Source organism: Protopterus annectens, chromosome 13.part0 (genome assembly GCF_019279795.1).
Source record: "Protopterus annectens isolate FY-2018-M chromosome 13.part0, PAN1.0, whole genome shotgun sequence".
NCBI lineage: Eukaryota > Metazoa > Chordata > Ceratodontiformes > Protopteridae > Protopterus > Protopterus annectens.
This window is the reverse complement of record NC_056747.1, coordinates 1,060,728,369-1,060,750,109: the sequence shown is the minus strand read 5'-3', so window position 1 is coordinate 1,060,750,109 and position 21,741 is coordinate 1,060,728,369.

The window sequence follows — 21,741 nt, the reverse complement described above, 5'->3', positions numbered from 1 at the left end:
GGCCGGGTTGTGTGCCTGGACACACGATGGTCCACATTCTGCCACCCATGCTGTCGCACCATGTGTATGCATGTCTGCTCTGTGCCGAGTCTAAGTGTCTGAGCATGCCCAGTAAGCAGCTCTGTAGATGGACACACAGTACAGTGCACACCGCCCGACTGCATTAATACCGGGTGCATGCCTGTTTCTTCGCCGCCGCTGCCACATCTGTGGCATGGCGGTTGCTGTTGTGTGCCTGGACACACGATGGTCCACATTCTGCCACCCATGCTGTCGCACCATGTGTATGCATGTCTGCTCTGTGCGAGTCTAAGTGTCTGAGCATGCCCAGTAAGCAGCTGTGTAGATGGACACACAGTACAGTGCACACCGCGACTGCATTAATACCCTGGGTGCATGCCTGTTTCCCTTCGCAACGCCACATCTGTGGCATGGCCGGTTGCTGTTGTGTGCCTGGACACACGACGGTCCACATTCTGCCACCCATGCTGTCGCACCATGTGTATGCATGTCTGCTCTGTGCCGAGTCTAAGTGTCTGAGCATGCCCAGTAAGCAGCTGTGTGAATAGACACACAGTACAGTGCACACCGCCCGACTGCGTTGATACCCGTGAGCATGTCTGTCTCCTTTGCAACCGCTAGGTGCGGGAGGCATGGCCAGTACACCCGCCGGGGTACACCACGACAGTCGTCACCGATGTCTGCTACTAGGCGTAGCCATGGCCAATGGCATCCTGCATAGCCATGGTGACCATCCAGGTGACACATATGTGGCTGTCATGCCACATTGGCTGCCTACATCCCGCGGATGCCCTCTTATAGGGTATACTGTCATATGGTGCATCCCGTATTCCTGTCATGATGTACTGATCAGTAGTTATTTGGTATTCCCGACTGCAGCACTAACGTGCTGCAATGCCACCTTGGGATGGTAACAGGCTGTGTGACTGCGCACTCTGTCTTCATTCCCTATCGGACGCATCGCCTCTGCAGATGATACCACCCACCTATGGGTATGCCTCCTGACAGTGCTGTGCTCAGTAATCCCAGCTTCATGCTGTAGTGAGTTCATGTAGGTAGGCGTAGGTTCGACTCTCGGCCCCTCTGTGTGTGTGTGTGTGTGTGTGTGTGTGTGTGTGTGTGTGTGTGTGTGTGTGTTTCCAGCAGCCTCTGCAGATGAACAAGCTTTTAGACGGCCAGAACACATACCTTGGCTATTGCCAGCTATTCTCTTACGGGTGATGTCATCCACCTAGAAGTATGCCTCTGACAGCGCTTTGCTCAGTAAACTCGGTAGCGCGTTCTGTAAATGCTTCATGCTGTAGTGAGTTCATGTAGGTAGGCGTAGGTTCGACTCTCGGCCCTTTCCTGTGTGTGTGTTTCCAGCTGCCTCTGCAGATGAACATGCTTTTAGACGCTTCGCAACACATACCTTGGCTATTGCCAGCTATTCTCTTACGGGTGATGTCATCCGCCTAGAAGTATGCCTCTGACAGCGCTGTGCTCAGTAAACTCGGTAGCACATTCTGTAAATGCTTCATGCCGTAGTGAGTTCATGTAGGTAGGCGTAGGTTCGACTCTCGGCCTCTGTGTGTGTGTGTGTTTCCAGCAGCCTCTGCAGATGAGCAAGCTTTTAGACGCTTCGCAACACATACCTTGGCTATTGCCAGCTATTCTCTTACGGGTGATGTCATCCGCCTAGAAGTATGCCTATGACAGCGCTGTGCTCAGTAATCTCGGTAGCGCGTACTGTAAATGCGTCATGCTGTAGTGAGTTCATGTAGATAGGCGTAGGTTCGACACCCGGCCCTTCCCTGTGTTGTGTGTGTGTGTGTGTGTTTCCAGCTGCCTCTGCAGATGAACATGCTTTTAGACGCTTCGCAACACATACCTTGGCTATTGCCAGCTATTCTCTTACGGGTGATGTCATCCTCCTAGAAGTATGCCTCTGACAGCGCTGTGCTCAGTAAACTCGGTAGCGCATTCTGTAAATGCTTCATGCTGTAGTGAGTTCATGTAGGTAGGCGTAGGTTCGACTCTCGGCCCGTGTGTGTGTGTGTGTGTGTGTGTGTGTTTCCAGCAGCCTCTGCAGATGAGCAAGCTTTTAGACGCTTCGCAACACATACCTTGGCTATTGCCAGCTATTCTCTTATGGGTGATGTCATCCGCCTAGAAGTATGCCTCTGACAGCACTGTGCTCAGTAATCTCGGTAGCGCATACTGTAAATGCGTCATGCTGTAGTGAGTTCATGCAGATAGGCGTAGGTTCGACTCTCGGCCCCTCTGTGTGTGTGTGTGTGTGTGTGTGTGTGTGTGTTTCCAGCAGCCTCTGCAGATGAACAAGCTTTTAGACGCTTCACAACACATACCTTGGCTATTGCCAGCTATTCTCTTACGGGTGATGTCATCCACCTAGAAGTATGCCTCTGACAGCGCTGTGCTCAGTAATCTCAGTAGCGCGTACTGTAAATGCGTCATGCTCTAGTGAGTTCATGTAGATAGGCGTAGGTTCGACTCCCGGCCCTTCCCTGTGTGTGTGTGTGTGTGTGTGTGTGTGTGTGTGTGTGTGTGTGTTTCCAGCTGCCTCTGCAGATGAACATGCTTTTAGACGCTTCGCAACACATACCTTGGCTATTGCCAGCTATTTTCTTACGGGTGATGTCATCCACCTAGAAGTATGCCTCTGACAGCGCTGTGCTCAGTAAACTCGGTAGCGCGTTCTGTAAATGCTTCATGCTGTAGTGAGTTCATGTAGGTAGGCGTAGGTTCGACTCTCGGCCCCTCTGTGTGTGTGTGTGTGTTTCCAGCAGCCTCTGCAGATGAACAAGCTTTTAGATGCTTCGCAACACATACCTTGGCTATTGCCAGCTATTCTCTTACGGGTGATGTCACCCGCCTAGAAGTATGCCTCTGACAGCGCTGGTCTCAGTAAACTCGGTAGCGCATTCTGTAAATGCTTCATGCTGTAGTGAGTTCATGTAGGTAGATGTAAGTTCGACTCTCGGCCCCTCTGTGTGTGTGTGTGTTTCCAGCAGCCTCTGCAGATGAACAAGCTTTTAGACGCTTCGCAACACATACCTTGGCTATCAGCAGCCATTCCTTTACGGATGTTGTCACCCACCTGTACATGTGCCTCTGATGGTGGTGTGCTTGGTGGTCCATGTAGCGCATTCCATACCTGTGTCATACGTTTGTGCGTTTGGGTATGTGGGGGTGTGGTCAATCACCATGCCTGCCACATGTGTGTGTGTGTCTATGCTCCCAGCTGCATGGGTTCATACGGTATTGCCTTGTGGCTTACACAGAACACTCATATCCTGCCGCCATCCCTGTGTTTGTGGATGGTGGTACGCAGCTCGTGTACTGCTTGTGTGCCTGTTGTGGTCGGCGACCACCGTAGCGTGTTCTCCACGTGCACCATGCTATGGTGTGGTGGGGTGATGCTGTGTACATTACACTCCCGGGCCTGCCACATGTGTCCGTCTGTATCTCTGTCATTGTATATCTACGTACCTATGTTGTGCCCGTACTGCTGCTCTAGCATGGACGGCTGTCTTTCCCATGTATCGCATATTTGCACGGCTGACACATATAACTGTGGTACGTTGCATATCCACTCATTGTCCATGCACTGTCCGTATTCCAGAACACCGTAATGACATCTGCTGGATATCGTGGCAGACAGCTACCCTTGCTGACCTGACAGTGTACCTGTACACGCCATACACCTTGTGTGTACTTGCCTAGTTATGGTGTGTGTATGTCTACCTGTGCTATATGCATGGCCGTGTGTGTGTCCCGCTACAGCCATCTGTGCAGGTGTCGCCACTATGGGTAATCCTTGTGGACCGCTGTTTCATGTGCACGTCTGCACATACCTGCAGACTGTACTACCCCTCCTACGGCAGCGGACTTAGATTGACTGCTGCCCTAGGCTGTAGGGCTCCATGGCGCCCACCACCACAGCACATGGCGCACCCATCTTGGTATACCTACATGACACACCTACTAGACAGGTGGCCCTACTAATGCAGTGCCCTGGGCAGCCGCAGGATTGCCGTATGCCTACGGCCGGATATGGGCACATCACAAGGCATACGTCTACATTCGGTGTTTTACAACGTCCAGGTTATAATACCAGAGGGGGGACCTCATCAGCGATGCTATAGAATGCGGATCTAGTTGGATTAGTAGGTGGAAGGTTGGCCACACACCAGGGCTGACCGATGGAACACTGATGAGGCCTCTTTTGAGAGGCAGGTGGAGCAAGCCCCCGTAACGGGAATGTAGTTTAGGTACAGATGTAGGGTTAGCACACATTTGTCCACTCTTTCAGTTCTGTACCACTGTATTACAGTGATATGCTATGCATATCTTCCATATACAGTGTTAAATCTTTGATTGATGAGTATTCGGCATAGTACAATATCATATGATACATGTGTTAATAGGATGCCTTCTGAGATGTTAACATATGTGTGTGTGGTTAACATTGCGTCTGTGCTTTCTATGCTGTGGTTCCATGTTCATTGTTTGCACAGAAAGTAACACATGGAAGTGTAAGGGGGGATATATAAAGCCTGGACGCCTCTATGTTATGTGTAAGTCTCACGGAGCCTACGGGTGATAGCGCTTACATGTCTATGGAGTAACCTTTGGATACCACATGTGACCTGTCGTGGACATGTCTACGTTGACTGTTTCATCTACCTATGTGTGTCTTGGTTTGTGTGCCATAACGTGCCAGCGGGTCTTTGATGTTGTTTAGGTGTATTCCATGGTCAAGTGACATTAATCCTATTAATTCACTGAAGGATGTTCTTCATTGGTGGGAACGCCATAGTTAGACCATCGTATGGCTTTCCTAGCTGACGTTGATATTGTGCCATTGGTATGTGTTCCACAGGTCACCCATTTGTTCCGCGGTATGGGAGCGTGTGATCCCCAGTTCGGTGCTGGCAGATTGAGTGCTGTGTACGCCGGTATTCGCACAACGGTCTGGCTTTGTATGGGGAGTGTCTACTGTTGTCCCTATCTGTATTTCCTGAGTTATGCCTCACTGCAGCTGTGTGGTTACACCAGGTTCGCGGTTATGGGTGCCATCTTGGTCCTACGCTTGTCCATCCCTAGCGATTGTCTACTGGACACTGGTATGGAGCAGTACACATTTCACACCTGCATTTAGCATTAGCCGGTGGGGAGTAAGGCACGTGCTACTCCCACATCCCTCCCATGGTGCGGGACAACGTATTATCTGCCAAACAACACCGAGCCCCGTTTCTGCATACCCAGGATCCCATGGCTGCAACCCTCGACGGTACCCATTACACATCCGGCATGTGTGCGGGAATGGGATGTGGACGCACCTCTATGGACTCTACAATCTGGGAATATCTGTACATATGTCCTGCATTCCGTGGACAGTTGTCGTCAACCCTGAACACGCTGGGGTGCATATGTCTGGCTGTACTGTAGTCACGGCTGTCAGTTCTTCGGGTCTCGATCGTAGCTGGTTGACATTGCGTACGGATAAATCTCTGGGGTCCTACTATGAACACCATTGTGCATATGTACAGTGTAGACCTTGTTGGACTGTGTCCATCTGGCTAGTGGGTTTGACTGCTGCTGTATGTTCCCCAATCGTGGATGTCTGCTTGCTACCCATATTATGTAGTGCTACGTTGACCAGGGTATTCTAAACTGAAACCGGATGGTGTAGATCCAATGATGCAGGCTAGGAGATGCTTTAAGTAATCCTCAAATGTCCCATTAGGATATGTCCGCCACTGTATTGTCAAACTGACACAACCAAAACATGTAGATCCTATTAATTCAGTGACGGATGTTCTTTATAAGCGTGAACACCATAGTTTCAGGATCCTATGACTTTACTACTTGACGTTGTTGGTGTGCCATTAGTATGTGTTCCTTAGGTCGCCCATTTGTTCCGCGGTATGGAAGCGAGTGATCCCCATTCTCTTTCTGGCAGATTGAGTGCTGTGTACGTCGGTATTCGCACGGCGGTCTGACTTTGTATGTGTAGTCTCTACTGTAGTCCCTATCTGTATTCCCTGGGTTTTGCCTTACTACAGCTGTGTGAGTCCACCAGGTTTGCAGTTATGGGTGCCATCTTGGCCGTACGTTTGTCCATCCATGGGAACTGCCTAATGGACACTGGTATAGGGCTGTACACATTTCACAGCTGTATTTAGCATTCACCTGTGGATGATTTGCATTATTAGTGCGGAGTAACGCATATGCCATACCCACATCCCTCACACGGGGCGGGACAACGGATCATCTGCCAATCAACACTGACACCCATTTCTGCATACCCACGATCCCATGGCTGCAACCCTCGACAGTACCCGTTGCACATCCTACATGTGTGCGGGAATGGGATGTGGACGCACTTATATGGACTGTACAATCTGGGGATTTCTGTGCATATTACCTGCATTTCATGGACAGTTGTCATCAACCTTGAACACGCTGGTGGTGCATATATGTAGCTGTGCCGTAATCACGGCTGTCACTTCATCTGGGTCTCCCTATCGCAGCAGGTTGACAGTGCGTGCAGATAAATTTTTGGGTCCTACAATGGACACCAATGTGCATATGTAAAGTGTAGAACCTATTGGACTGTGTCCATCTGGCCAGTGGGTTTGACTGCTGCTGTATGTTCAGCAATCACGGATGTCTGTTTGAGTACCCATATTATGTAGTGCTACGTAAACCGGGCTTTCCGCCACTGAACCCAAATGGTGTAATTCCAATGATGCAGGCTAACAATTGCTTTAACTAATCCGCAGATATCCCATTGGGACATTCCCGCCTCTGTATTGTCAAATTAACACGAACAAAACATGTAGATCCTATTACTTCCTTGAAGGATGTTCTTTATATGTGTGTACGCCATAGCTTAAACATCCTAGAACCTTTCTAGTTGACGTTGTTGGTGTGCCATTAGTATGTGTTCCGCAGGTCGCCCATTTGTTCCGCGGTATGAAAGCGAGTGATCACCATTCTCTTGCTGGCAGATTGAGTGCTGTGTACGCCGGTATTCGCATGGCGGTCTGACTTTGTATGTGGAGTCTCTACTGTGGTCCCTATCTGTATTCCCTGTGTTTTGCCTTACTACAGCTGTGTGATTCCACCAGGTTTGCAGTTATGGGTGCCATCCTGGCCGTACGTTTGTCCATCCATGGGAACCGCGTAATGGACACTGGTTTGGGGCTGTACACATTTCACAGCTGCATTTAGCATTCTCCGGTGGATGATTTGCATTATTAGTGTGGAGTAACGCATATGCCATACCCACATCCCTCACATGGGGCGGGACAACGGATCATCTGCCAATCAACTCCGACACCCATTTCTGCATACCCACGATCCCATGGTTGCAACCCTCGACAGTACCCATTGCAAATCCTCCAAGTGTGCGGGAATGGGATGTGGACGCACATCTATGGACTCGACAATCTGGGGATTTCTGTTCATATGTCCTGCATTTCATGGACACTTGTCATCAACCTTGAACACGCTGGTGGTGCATATGTCTAGCTGTGCCGTAGTCACGGCTGTCACTTCTTCTAGGTCGATCGCAGCTGGTTGATATTGCGAATGGATCAATTTTTGGAGTCCTACAATGGACACCAATATGCATATGTAAAGTGTAGAACTTGTTGGACAGTGGTTTTGACTGCTGCTGTATGTTCCCCAATCGCGGATGTCTGTTTGACTACCCATATCATGTATTACTTGGCCTATCTATATCGATGTGCCAGTAGGCGGAAATACAGCAAACCTTGAGTCCTGGTCATCTTCATAAAAGACATTATTGAACATACACCAGGCCAAAGCAGACAATGACAAAAACGATACACTCCACAGTCAAAAGATACTGAGCTCTTTCACCCACTAACATGGGGCATCGTCGGAGTACGAAATACATTACATAGTTGTCCCTTATATACTCCCTTCAGAGTCGGTTTAAAGTCAATTAATCAATCAACTTGCTCATAGTTAAGTGGACAGTGCTCCAAATCTTGATGATAAAGTGACATATACAAATCAGTGTTGCATACATTACTTAATGGAAACAATAATACAACAACAATGTGTTAATATAAATACAATATTGGTCAATACAATCAATATATTGAAACATAGTTGATAATTGTTGTGAGTAAACCTCAGAATGTAGTGTGTTGATAATGATATTGTATATCAATGTGTATAATTGTTGCATTAAGATTCCAAAGCATGGAATTAATGAGTACAATTAAAGCATATTTTGTATAAATATGAATGTAAATAAGAGTCACAATGTTAAATATGAATATGACTGTATTATAATTATATCAATATGAAATGGAATAAACTGTAGTTGTTTACGTCTTGTTTTCAAGTGACAAATCTATGTCCATGCGTCATATCTACAGGCCGTCTGACTGCTGTGTGTAGATATATACATGTGAACCCCTCGTTTCATACCTTTCTTTGTTACTGTCTGTGGATTACCTGTGTACACATCAATTACCATGCCATACCTTTCCACTGTACAGGTTCTGGCATGGTGTACGGCTGGTTGGCCCTTAATCTTGCTGTGTGTTACATTGACCTGTGTCTATCTGGCAATTCGCTGGCGTGTCATGTGTGACCTTCTTGCTTCTTTAGGGACCTGATCCCATAATTGTGACGTGCTTCCACTGGCCATATATTTCTCTGTCGTCTGGGATCTGTGTGTAACCAGTCCTTTCAGGACACTTTCTATTGTTGTTCTTTTTTGGTTACATATATGAGTACTTTGGTATGCTGTGCTATTATTGTGTGTGGAGCATTTCTCCACGGGCCTCTGCTGACACTGGACATATATCCAGCTAGCCTGGCCTGGTCAACAAGTGTGAGCCAACTGAACACAATTCGTACGGGGGCACCTTCTGACAAGTGGGTCGGGTTACAGATGCATAACCGTCATCAATCCATACTACTAACGCACGCGTTATTCTATCCACATTCTATGTTTGTCTTATCACATAGCGTGTGTTTCTCACTATTTCTAACGGTACTTTACATGGCATTGCCCGATTCCATACTTTCAGAGGCTGACAGTTTTGAGACATGTATGATTGACGTGGAGGACACAGCCTTAACTTTCCCTGCTTTGAGTGGATCACACACGCACACGCGCACTTGCATTTCCTAATTGTGGGTTACGCGCAGGCGCACATGCATATCCGTATTCTGTTCACATATGTTTACTGGGTCTGTGTGGTTACGTGGTCTGTGTTAGTTGTGACTGTTCCGGTAACATATCTCTGATCCAGTTGACGGACGTGTGCGGAACGCACTTTCACCTTTAAACATGTAACAGTCTTTGCGGCATGGACGCATTACATGCACGTCCACATTTATATGTTCTATAGTCGTAATTCAAATGGGACTGCATTCACGTTTGCTGGTTACTGTGACCACTACACATTAGCTGTTCGGTCTCATTTATATGCATACCCATGGTACTTAGCTAAATTTACATATCCCTCCACCCCCACCCCCCCCCCGCACTCACGTACGTCACAGGCATCCATTCTCCTGCTGGGAAAGGTGCGGTACTACATGTTAAACATTCCTTATTCCCTCCCGCTCATGGCCCAGGATACATATGTCGTGACCGCAGGGATATTCAGATCACAGGGGCTTATATCCCCTACGCATACAGGCCTTTGATTGTCAGGGTGTTCCTGTGGTGCTTTGGGTTTGGTCTTGTCCGCCTAGTGTACGGAACTGCCCTGACCGTGTACAAATGTCAGATGAGTCACATGGGCACAGTTTGTCCGTGTCTATGATACCATATCTCCCCCCCCATTATTCCTAACCGTGTGCGCTGATTGGCCGGCGTACCCGTTGTGATCTTGTTATAGTAATTGCACACGGTCTGGTCGAACGGACCTATTTCCATTACTAACCCTCGGTATTTATAACTTGTCTCGCTATATGACATGGGTTTAACATTGCGTGACGGCTTTCACTGAGCCACGGACATGTCCGTTGCTTAGTTTGGGCCAGTCCCGCTCTGCTACACACATTTAACATGGCAGAACAGGTTGAACAGCTCAGCAACGGGGACATCGGGCTCTCCGTCGCTGTTTAGTATTGAATCGCTATGTTGACTTTGTTTCACAGAGCGAGACAGTGTCGACATTGGTAACGGACATCTCGCGCAGTACGTCCGCACCGCCGCGGGTGCCGTATGTCTGCGTTTGGGCGGTGGACAGGCATTATGCTGTGCCATTATGTCTGGGAATATATGGTTTCTTTCCATAGATGATGTGGCATACTAGCAATGACCCGCCTCTGGGTGTGGGTACTGCTGTATTTACCCACGGCAAGAATGGCCTTAGGTCAAGTGGTGCCCTAGGCAAAGGGACTCCATGGTGCCCCCGCCACATCACCCGCTACCCCCATCCTGGTCTACCTACACCAAATAAAGGCTGGAAAGGTGCCCCTAGTAGAGCGGCACCCTAGGCGGCTGCCTAGTTGGCCTATGCCTAAGGCCGGCTATGTGTGTGGTCCCTCGGGCGTCGGACTCGGGAACGCACCACGTCTGCCGTGGGTATATCTAGCATTACCCACATCCGGGCATGGTTTATTGCTATGATGTTCCATGTGTACGGACACGTGTGTTTGGACAACCTACAATAGCTTCTGCTATTGGCATACAATGCTGTGGGTGGTGCCGGTTACCATACATATGCCTTTCTCAAAAGCCGACTTCACACTTCTAAACACTAGTGTGGTCTCCTTTAAGGCCCCTGAGCCAGTGGTGAACATTACTCAAACCACTGAATCACTTACATATGCCTTCTACCAGCACCTACAGGACTGCAGGGATCAGGCAATCCCATACAAAACTGAGACTCTTTGTACCAAAGCCAAGCATCCGGTCTGGTGGACCCCAGCCATGAACAAGCTGTACAACGAAAGGAGGTAGCTACTACAAGATAGAGCAGAATACTTGTAAGGTAAGACACCCTTGCTCATTATATGTGAAGAACTACAAGCTCTCATGAAATAATCCAGGGCAAATTCGACAGTGAAATCACCAAGGACTCGACAGACAATCATAAGGCCTTCTTTAGCTATGTTGGACACCTGGGAGGACAGTCCCAGATATGCTCGGACTGGGTTCAGAATGATGTGAAGATTACTGAACCTACACACATTGCCGACATACTGGCTGACAGGTTCAGTGAAGACTTCTCCCCCCCCTCCCCCCCACATGGAGAGATATCTATACCAGAGGATTGTAGATCCCGGAACATCTGTAACGCACAGGTGGGAAATGCTCTCTCCAAGGCAGTAAACACAGCATCCATGGGACCAGATGGTGTCCCAGCTGTGTACTCCACGAACTCAATGAGGACTTAAACCCACAGTTAGGACAGCTGTTTAATCTTAGCCTCACCTCAGGATACGTACCCAAGTAGTGGCGCAAGGCGACTGTAGTCCCACTTCACAAGGGCGGTGCCTCCACTGACCCTGGTAATTACCATCCCATTAGCTTGACAAGCCTTATCTGCACAGCCATGGAGAAGGATCATAATGGAACCCATAGATAATGACATAGGGGACTTGCATACTTTGGATCCAACCCAGTTTGGCTTGGTCAAAGGCAGATCATGCCTTTTAAACTTGGTTGACTTTTTAGGATCAGTCACCAAGGCCATTGATGAGGGTAATGCAGTCCATACAGCCTACCTCGACCTGGCAAAGGCCTTCGACACAATACCCCCCTCAGGTATCATTGATAAACTCATCAGCTTGAATGTAAATACATACATCGCCAGATGGGTTGCAAACTGGCTAAGTGACAGAACCCACACGGTCATAGTTGCTGGCGCCATGTCATACTCACAGCCGGTCACAGGTGGTGTCCCACGGGGCTCAGTCCTGGGTCCACTCTTTTTCGGCATCTACATTTCCAAAGTACAAGCAAACACAGGGGGGTTATGGCTGACAATGTTTGCAGATGACTGCAAACTGGGTGCCATAGTCGGACACACATCTGACACAGATATCCTTCAGAAGGGCCTCACAGATATGGATAACTGGTGCCAGAGACATGGCCTACAGCTAACTGCCAGGTAATGCATAGTCATACCCTTCGGGAAGAACAAGGTTACCCCTAGCTACCATATAGGTGGCAATCCACTGAGCACTGAGGGAGTTACCAGGGATCTGGGGACCCGGGTTGTCGGTAACCATTCATTCGACACACACGTTGCTAACGTAGTTAGGTAGACCTTCTACATTGCCCACCTGATCATGACGGGATTCACATCTAGATCAGGGGAGGTCATCGTCCCCTTGTACTCATCACTCATTAGACCTATGATTGAGTACAATGCCCCGTTCAGAATGTATCTGACCCGACACCTGCAGCAGCTGGAAAGGCCCCAACAGTTCATCGACAAACGGATGCAGGGTCTCAGGAATATGTGTTATGCTGACCGACTGAAAGGACTCCAGCTCTATTCAGTCGCATACCACTTGCTCAGAGGTGACCTGTGCCTGGCATACAAGGCCATGTCAAACCCAGATTTGATGACTATGCTTCACCTAAAGAATCTAGATCCCTCAGAAGCACAAGGGCAGGTGACGTAAACCTTGACACTGTCAGTAATAGAACATGCTGGAGGGACAGATTCATCACCCAGACACTCACTATGTTGTGGAACAACATCCCAGTACATGTGAGGCAGAGCACCTCGCTGGCCTTGTTCAAGGGGAATCTTGGCCAATGGATGGGAGATTGCAGATATACCCCAGGGATTACTTCCGTGTCACTGCTTGACTGAGGTACAACAATATGATAGGCATAGATTTCTTCAAACTGAAGGGGTGGCAAAGGCAACATAGCTATGGGCTACGCTTATAGATGCCCTTGGGCGGATAGCCTACTATGAACCTATGAAACTATGAACCTATGTTCATAGTTTGCCCCATTCACACTTGTCTATCCCCTGTCCTCATTCGTATGTGGATATTTCTGTGGCACATGATTGAACTATGTATTACCAGCAGGTATGCTGTGTACAGTGCACATATGTCACGGTTGATTACAGTGTATCTGTGTACCTACCTCTGTGATACTGAGGACTACCACACATCCTTCACAGCATTACATGCATATGTCCATTCTATTATTCTTTGGCCTATGGGGGGGTGTTAAGGCAATGGTTACACGTGTCCCTGTTTGTGCGCGCGTCATGGTGGTCTTTGACCAGCCTCCGTTGCGGTCGTGGGATGGACGGTAGTGTTGCTGTGTGTTTGGCATGTGTTTTCATTGCTGGTACATCTGTGGGAGGTGTGGTTGGCACATGTTCCTCTTTGCAGGGAGCCCCATCCTGGGGTTTTGTGTCATGCATCTACACTTGGCACGTGCCATATGTCCTGTGCCATTCCCACAGTCGTGTATGCATTCATGCATTACTACTGCATGTTACTGGCTGTTTGTATGTGGTACACATGGCGATTGTGGTGGTTGGCTTGGCCTATTCCTATGCTATGACATACACATCTGTCACTTAAGTTGTTAAAATCAGACTGTAACACTCATTAGGCTTTTCAAAATGACAGTTAATAACACAGGAAGCTCAGTTTCACAACGTTTTAGTAGTGTACACCAGGAGGCAAATAACTATGCGGTACAAGTATAGAGTTTTGTCTGACTCTATACAGGAAGCAGCTTTATGTGTATTGTGTTTACAATCAGCTTTTGCCCACCTTAATGACGTGGTCAGTCACAGGGCATTTACATCACTATAGTCCACAATATTCTATTCATACGACAGTGCTAAGGTAATGCTTATTAAATGTTTTCCCATGAGAATAGCACAGCCTTGCATGGCACCTGGTCAATTAGAATGTCCTTCTGTAAATGTTGCTCTGTCAGGGTTCCAAGCCTGTTCGGATACAATAGTCTGTTCATTTTCTACTAGGTTCCTTTGTCTCTCTGGTGAGCAGCTGTACTCTATCTTCGATAGAGCTCACAGGGCCATCCTCCTCAGTGGAAGGAAGTAAGATATACATGTACATACATTTATTATTCTCTAACCCAGCGGATAATTAATGCTGAAAGACATAAGCCTGCTGCACTGTTTACTGCCAGGGTCAGAGTTCAATCACACTGCTGCTGAGCTTCAGCCAATTACATGCAAGATCATTTCTACTGCCATATTGTAAAGTAGAATACAATGCATTATATACTATTTTGCTTCTAAACTGGCACTTCATATGTGTTTCTATATATATTTTTCGAACAACATCCATCCGGCCATATGCATGTTATTCCATCCTTTGCCTTGGCCGTGGGTGTTTGGCCGTCCGGCAACGCTACTCTCCACATGTGATGTCCCACCTTCCCCTTCTGTGCCTGTGGCACCCTGTTAGGACGTCCTGTTTGGTAGGCAGATGTTCTGCTATATGTGTTTGACATGTCTGCATAGCTAATCATCGGTACGGTGGTTGAACATCCCGACTTGTCCACATGTGTACAGTTATGTGCACCATGGCGTGTGCAAGCCTATGGGGTTTGGACGGGTCCATACCACATGCGGGATGTACACATTCTGCCGACACATTCACATGCAGCCATTTGCATATCTGTACCTGAGGTGGGTTGTTAACATGTGGGGTACATATTTGCCCGCGTAGCACTGCCTAAGACAATACTTCTTACCACATTTCAGGTATGTCCATTGTGTGTAGGTGTGTAGCTGCGCAAGGCTGCTAGCTGGGTTGGGTGCACGGTCTTACATGGGTGGGGGTTACATGCTATAATGGGGCTATTGTGTATTACATTTGCATGCATGGGTTCTGCTTCTGGATATTACGCTTAGACATACGCCGTCCTGTGTGTGCGACGAGCACGTTGCTGGGTGTGGTACATGTTGCTATGCACATGTTTGCCTGCATTTGGGGTATCTTGGTTCCTTCTTGTTGTTATGTCGACACGGCTACCCGGCTGTGTACTCTCACTACTGCTGGTGACCATTACGGTTGCCACCTTTTCCAATGCCCACAGTGGGACATCTTTTGTGGAAACATCGGATTTTGCAGGACAACACATACCCACAGCAAGGAGAGATGACAGAACTTCACTTTTTTGCAAAACTATACGCTTATTCTCATAGCATTTGGCTTGCTTATTCTGTTTCTCATGCCATGTATGTGTTTCAAATACAAAATATATGTTTTATTCTACTATAAAAGGTATATTGAGGGAATATTTTTGTCCGGAAATCTGTGGTCATTTGCCATTTTTCGATTTTTGGCGGGACACAACTGTCAAATGGGGACTGTCCATAGCAAAGTGGGACGGTTGGTAACCATGGTGACCATGCCCGTGTCGCTACTAGGGCTGCCACCCTTTCAAATGGCCACAGTGGGACATTTTCGGGACACACATCAGATTTTACAGGCCGACACATACCCACGGTCAGTACAAAGCTTAGAACTTAACTTCTTTCCCTAAATAAAAGCTTATTCTTGTAGCAGTTTAGTTGCTTATTCTGTTTCTTGTAACATTTAGGTATTTTAGATACAGTAATAACTATTTCATGCAACTATTACATAAAATATGGGACATAATTATGTCCTACAATCTCAGGACATTTGCCATTTTTAATATTTTTTATCGGGACACAACTGCCCAAAGAGGGACTGCCCCTCGCAAAGTGGGACAGGTGGTAACCTTAGTCGCTACTCCTATGTTGGTGCGGCGCACTGACATGCTGCGGTACACCTTCTCTGGGTATGCCCACTGACAGTGCATTGCGGGACAATCACGGTATTACGCGTATCCTTTGTTCCTTGGACGGGTACACTTAGGGCTTCGTGGGTTGTGTTTGCTTCTCTGTTTTGTTGGGACGGGTACTATGTTGCATACTCTACGTGCGTTTCATTCTGCACGGGCCCTGGCTGGTGCCATTACTATTATGGGCGGCCTGTAGATATTAGCACTTTAGGTTGATCATCGCCTGCCGGCTTAGTCACGCCTCCGGACGCATCCTACTTGGACTCGCTCACGTAACCTACGCACGTGTCTGTGGTTGCGGCGCGCACTCATTACTATGCATTTGGTGCTAATACGCCGACTATCCACTGCACCGCCGGTGCAGGCCTTACACCGGCCTTGCGCCGAGCTTCATGAATCCCGGGGAATTTTACCTAACTCTATGCTAAACATATCCACCACTGTATAAAAACACCTGCTATCAGCCTCCTTTCTCACTATCCTCTTCCCTCAGCTCACAAGCATTTTTAATTTTCTTTGTTTAGTTACTCAGCCCTTTATCCCTATTTTATCCCTCATGAGTTAATGGTATATAAAATGATAAGACTTCATACCACCTAAAAACTATCTATTTCCTTCTTCTTCATGTGTATCTTTATTTAAACAGGATCTAACTCTTAACTTCCTCCACATTCATACATTTCATAATTTATATTTTTGTACAATTGCTATATAGAACCTTTCTGACAACTTACCTATATTATTTCTGTTCTGATCCCCCAACAAATTTCCCTCATAAACTCTTCAATCAGCCATAAATTCCAGCTACTATAGGGAGCTTGCATGGACACATGCAAGGAGATGCAGGACTGAAAAGACATGTCCCTTGTGTAACCACATTAAATATTTAAAAGATAACAGTTTAAGTACAGAGAAAACGCAGTTATGATTACAGATCCTGTTCTCAACTCCATCCATCCACCCACAACCCCTTTTATTCCATTTTTGCACATGCAGTCAGGGTGTCACTTCAAAAGTGACAATATTCTAGAGTGAAGGTTTACACTGCTGGGTTGTTCTTCCATATGACACACTCATACCTATTTATAATGGCCAGTGCACCTACTGCATGTCTTTGGAATGTGAGAGAAAACCAAAGCACTCAGAGGAAACCTACGTGAATACAGGGAGGACATGCAGACTCCACACAGAGGTCACCCAGCTCAGAATCAAACCAGGAAACCTCAGGTTGTGAAGTGAAAACACTATACATTGTGCCACCGTGCCACCTTCTGTTCACCACTAAGTGCCCTTAAAAGTCAATGGCCTGAGCAGAAATAGTTGAATTGATTATATGCAATTAAAGCTTGCAGAACATTGCACAGTAAATTAATCACCTTCAGATTGCAGAAGCAAAGCAGTATGTCAACGGACCATGGTACTAAGGCAGATAAACTCATAGCAATCAGAAAATCTATCAAGCTTTAACAGGGCTAAGGAAGAACACAATAGGAAACATACTGTGGATTAAGGCAGGTATGGCTAGCCATAACACTCAATTGACTTTATACAAACAACACTGCTTCAGGAAAGTAGTGAACTGATGGAACAAAGGGCTATAATGGCAAAGTATTCAACAGTGATCCAAGACCTATAGGTATATTCTATGCTACAAAAACAGGAGGTGTAAGACCTTGGGAACACAACCCCAGGAATGATTTAAGCACAACTGGGCTGCCAGAGAATGGAGAATAGGCAGACCTAAATGCTTTTATACAAAAGGAGCTCTCTTCCTTGCCAGGATTCGGTTCTCAGCCTGTAATCAAGACAGTGCATACAATTATGTCTTGTAATATGTAGAATGGAGTTCTTAGAAAAGTTATTGTAAAGTGTTTAGATTGTACTGACAGGGAGGTTATTTTAATCAAAACAAGAAGTCTGGGAAATGACCTGCAGCTAGCTGGGCACCTTATAACACCAGACAACACAGCAGCCCTGTATAATAGAAGAAAACTGTGGTCACCATATTTACAGTGCTGCAGGGAGCTGCTCCATTTAGTACAACTTCACTTTCCAGCAACCATTCACTTAATCAAAAGATATGTGCAAATGACTTCAAGCTCCTCACATGAAACAGAGCAGTTTATGAAGATGAATGCATGCATATGCCAAGGCAGTCCAAATTACTTAGTAGCTTCAGGGACATACACAAAAAAGGACAGACTGCCTTCATTGTCTCAAAACAAACCCCCAGTAGTTAAAAAACGAAAAGAGAACAGCAATGACTCATTAACCAGAGAAAGACAGGCACAGAGAAGGAAACTGAAAACACAGCTCATCTCAACACCAGTATCTATGTCAGAAGGAAGTGAAAAACACAAGTATGATTCACCAGGAGAGCAAACATTTACCACCTCTGACATTACAATAGAAGAAATTGCCAAGAAGGGACAATTGTGGGTAACTGTAGGCACAGATGGGGATACAGCTCAACCAAATAGTGATGCATTGCCAACATGACCTGAAAGTTTTCTCAGAATCACTCAGACTCCTTATCTTGAGCAATGTCAGTCCTCTTTAAGGATAACTGCTTCAATGGAGAACGTGCTTGAGCTGGTTAAAATGACCTGATAGGGTAATGAACCTTGAAATTTAAAAGACACAGACAGGGCAAGGACCTAAATGCATACAGAGCTTTTTAAATAAGAATTTTTCTCAGGACATACTCTGAATGTAAATATATATGACAAAAGGTTTCTGTGTTTGTGCTTGCATGGGCTGGGGATTAATCAGGGTGACATTACTGACTTTATTCTCCCTTTATTGACTTTTCCTTAAATGTAGGTATTTCTGTAAATTCAAATTAGGGGAAAGTTGATTTCCTTTTCATAGTTCTCCTAGCATGTCTTGCTCAGTGTTTAAGCTTGCTGTTGACATAGGCATTGATATAACTTGACATTGTAGTGCCATCGTGAAATATAATCTGGGTTGTAGTAATGTCTAGCACCACAGTAATTGCATATTATACATACAGCAGACCACACTACAATAGATTATCTTAGACATCTGTTTATCACAAGTAGAGATTTTAAGTCACACAAACCACAACTCTTAGCTTTAACAAACTATAATAACCACTAGTAGAATATCATATTGGGGACGGAGACATATATCATAGCATACTACTGAAGCAGCTGGAATGTGAAGGATGTTGCCTCAGCAGTTAAATCTGCAGCTATCCTTAAGAGACATTAGCACACATGCCTAAAGGTGGTACTGTTACAAGAAATCAAGATTAAAAAAGCCAGCTTTACCATCTTCATGAACAAATGAAGGGATGCTAAGAGCCTTAGTTTTACCGTATCCTCAAAGAGGGGAATGGCTATTTTCCTGCATAAATGACTCATTTGAACAGTTTTAAAAGAAATAAAGGATACACAATGGAGATGGATAATATAAGTAGACTTGGGATATAGGAAAATTATTCTAAGGAATTATGTTTTGGTTTGGTGTGATAGTCCAAATACAGATGATACTTCACCTTTCAGATACTTAATAAGCACTGTGCTATCTTTATGTCTGATACTGCTGAGTGGGGATTTCAATGTGGTAATGAACCATCAAACTAGACAGACTTCTGGATGGAAGGAATACATTACCCCACGCTACAATAGAATTGCAAAATTTGATAAGACCAAATTAAATAGAGGTTTAGAGGTTACATCATCAAAGGGTAAAGGAATATACACGCCATGGACCAAATGAGAATGTGTCAAACAGACTAGATACATGATTCTTAAATATGGAAAGAATCACGTGATTCTTAAATATGGAAAGAATCACATCATTCTTAAATATGGAAAGAATCACGTGATTCTTAAATATGGAAAGAATCACGTGATTCTTAAATATGGAAAGAATCAAGCAAGTGGAAGGAGCTGATATTGTACCTGTGCCTCTATTGCATCATAACCAGCAATTATCAAAATTGTTATGACCTCAACACAAGGGAGAAACAGAGAGTACAGGTTGGATCCTCTGATTTTACAAGACAGACGGGAAGATTCAATAAAGCTAATACAGTAATTTTTTCTGTGTGCACACTGTGGCGTGATGCGAGCACATGAGTGGCGAGCTTTAGATTCAGTAAACTCCATGTAGTGGTGTGCAATCATGCGTATTCACACACAATAATGGAAACATTTGTGGAATGCAGATTTCAGCATAAGTAGCTGAAATTTATGCTAATGCAGTGACTGAACATGGTGGAGCAATCCAACAACCTTCAAAAGAACTGCATAGATTCCATGTCCGTGTTCAAAGTGTACGTGGAAATTTTCCATGTACAGGAATCTACATGGAAGCAAGGGCATGTAAAAGCCAGATATATGGATGGAATAGCCATGAAAAGGTAACAACACATATATGAGGGCCAATATATACACTGTGGATGTCCAAAAGCATTAGAGGTGTATGTCAAAATAGTATACATTTAAAATATTAACCACATGTTTGTACAGTACACCACTTGCCACAAAAGGTTTTAAATATGAATAATGGAAACATCATTGAAATGAGAAGTATAATGTAGTGTCACAATAGGTGCAATAATACCCTGCACTGTGTCTTTAAAGTAGTGCACCTGTGCTGTTGTCCAGCTTACACAGCTACTGACTATGTAGTTTCCAGGCTTTTGACATGGATATTATACAAATGAGTGCAAAAAATCAGTGGATTTGTTGAATCACAATAAACAGGAACTGTGCAGGGCTGTCCACTTCATGTAAGCTTCCACATGTCATTTATATTTCCCATGGATGTCGATGACATCAGGGGGGGTCTGTCAGGTAACTTTGTTGTTTTTTGGGTGCATTGTGTGTGTTTGCACAGTGCAACATTTTGTACAAATGGTTATGGCAATATTTACCATGTATGTGTGACCAGGCCACCCACGTCGTAGACATGAGCTACACATCCAAAAATAGAAACCGGATGCATTCAATCAATATTGCTGAGCATCACAAAAACCCATTAAGCAGGATTGCACTCTGCTCATATCCTTCAGTTATAAGACATTACAGTGCTACTCCTGTGGTGCCACGTGTTAGGTATTGGATTGGAGTGCAGATGGTCCTACATTCAAGTTCAGAGTATGGCAACTTTTCTCATACTGTTGTGACATTGTGGATTATAGAAATGAAATATAAGTAGCATTAATTACCATTTTCTATACATTTCTTCACAACAGGGATGAAAATAAAACATTTTACATGCTTTACCTTAGTTATTCACAAATGTGCTCTGCTGCGAGCTGATGCGCACAGTTACTGTGCACTGAAGCAGGACCTTTATGTCACGTTAATTATATCCAAAGCAGGTGAATTTCACTTTAATTAGCCAATCCCACATGGTGGACTTGCCCAAGAGATGCATAAAGTATGCATAAAGCCTACATTCTGATTTTCTGTCAATACTTCAAGACTATTGGAGTACAGATGTGGAAATTTTAACTGAGATAATGGTAGGGGCTGCTGCAGCTATTCTACATCTGCATGTGCAAGAGGCTGAAATCAATGCTGCTGGTGCTGCTGACAGTTTGCCTAGAGCAAGAAGTAGAAGAGTGTTCAGGCCCAGGGTAACCTTCAGGTGCTACATGATCTGAAGATTGTAGAACACTACAGGGTGGACAGCGACATATTACAGGAACTCTGTGAGTTCTGCCACCCTCTACTCAGAAGTAGAGACAACCGAGAGGAGCCCATCTCAATGGAATTTAAGGCATGTGTAGCCCTTAGGATATTAGCTACAGGTATTTTTCAAAGATCAACTGGAGACATGATTGGGGTGTCGCAGGCATCAGCATCCAGGATACTCCACCAGTTCCTGGATGTTATGCTCCTACATGACAGTGAGCACATATCATTTCCCCTTACCTCAGAGGA